Source organism: Lolium rigidum, chromosome 6, assembly GCF_022539505.1.
Source record: "Lolium rigidum isolate FL_2022 chromosome 6, APGP_CSIRO_Lrig_0.1, whole genome shotgun sequence".
NCBI classification, from domain to species: Eukaryota; Viridiplantae; Streptophyta; class Magnoliopsida; order Poales; family Poaceae; genus Lolium; species Lolium rigidum.
The window spans coordinates 341,889,888-341,891,757 of NC_061513.1; positions in this window are offsets into that span (position 1 = coordinate 341,889,888).

A 1,870-nucleotide genomic window follows, 5' to 3' on the forward strand; every position below is an offset into this window, starting at 1 on the left:
TTTGCAAGCGGTCCTAGCAGGCGCTTTTTGATGCCGTTGCAGATGATACCGTTGGCTTTTTCAACTTGACCATTGGTTTGCGGGTGTCCAACTGACGCAAAGTGCAATTTAATGCCTACTTCTGCGCAGTATGCCTTGAACTCTTTGGCTGTGAAGTTAGTACCGTTGTCTGTGACGATGCTATGAGGCACTCCAAATCGGAAAACGAGGCCCTTCACAAACTTTATTGCCGACGCTGCATCTGGTGAATTTATTGGCTTCGCTTCTACCCACTTGGTGAATTTGTCGACAGCAACCAACAAGTACTCATAGCCTCCTGGCGAAGCTTTGTGTAATTTGCCCACCATATCGAGTCCCCATTGGGCAAAAGGCCACGACAATGGTATTGGCATCAGTTCTGCCGCCGGAGAGTGAGGTTTTGCGGCAAATCTTTGGCACGCGTCGCAGGTTCGTACTATTTCCTTGGCATCCTCAATTGCTGTTAACCAGTAAAATCCTGCCCGAAAGACCTTGGCTGCGATAGCTCGACTGCTTGCGTGGTGACCACATATTCCTTCATGCACATCTTTTAAGATTATCCTTCCTTCTTCGGGTGTGACGCACCTTTGCAGGACGCCTAAAATACTTCGCTTGTATAACTCCCCTTTGACCACAGTGAAAGCTTTGGACCATCGAATAACTCGCCTTGCCTCAACTGGATCGTCGGGTATTTCTTTCCGAAGGATATACGATATGTACGCTTGCATCCAAGGAACTTCTACCATCATCACAACCTCTTGGTCCTCTTCATCCTCTGCGGCTTCTTTGAGGGACGCCGAAGTTTTTTCTTCCTTTGCTTTTTTCTGCGACTTCTTCGGCTTTGTGGATCTCTCCGCTATCTCTTCCCAAAATACTCCTGGCGGGATTGGGAGGCACTGCGACCCGATGTTTGCGAGAACGTCGGCTTCATCATTGCTCAACCTACTAATGTGGTTTACTTCGCATCCATCAAACAGCTTCTCGAGCTCATTGTACACCTCCTTATATGCTATCATGCTATCATTGACTGCATCACATTGGTTCATAACCTGCTGAGCCACCAATTGTGAGTCACCAAAAAATTTTAATCGAGTTGCACCGCAAGCTTTCGCCATCTTCATCCCGTGTATGAGGGCTTCGTATTCTGCTTCATTGTTGGATGCATTTGGGAACGGCATCCGTAGGACATACTTTAACTTGTCGCCTTCTGGTGATATAAGTATCACTCCTGCGCCAGCTCCTTCTACTCTCTTGGATCCATCAAAGTTCATGGTCCAAGTTCTCGACAAATCTGGGGGTCCCGTGTTTTGCAGCTCCATCCACTCGCTATGAAATCTGGCAAAACTTGCGACTTGATTGCCTTTCTTTTTTCATACATGATGTCCCGAGGGGAAAGTTCTATTCCCCAAAGGGAGACACGCCCTGTAGCTTCTGGATTGTTCAATATATTTGAGAGAGGTGCTTCATTGACTACTATTATCGGGTGTGCCGAAAAATAGTGGCGCAACTTTCTTGCTGTGCTGATCACTCCATATGCTAGTTTTTGGTACTGCGGGTACCGCTGTTTAGAAGGCGATAAAACTTCACTGATGAAATATACCGGCCTTTGTACTCCATGGAGTTTCCCTTCTTCTTCTCTTTCAACGACTAGCACAGTGCTAACCACCTGGGGTGTGGCTGCAATGTATAGCAGGAGAGGTTCCTTTTCCTTCGGCGCCACTAAGATTGGTGGTGTCGAGATTGTGCGTTTCAGAAAGCTCTATCGGCTTCTTCGTTCCACTGGAATTTCTCCCCTTGCTTTATTAAAGCGTAAAACGGTAACGCTTTTTCTCCCAGCCTGGCGACGAATCTG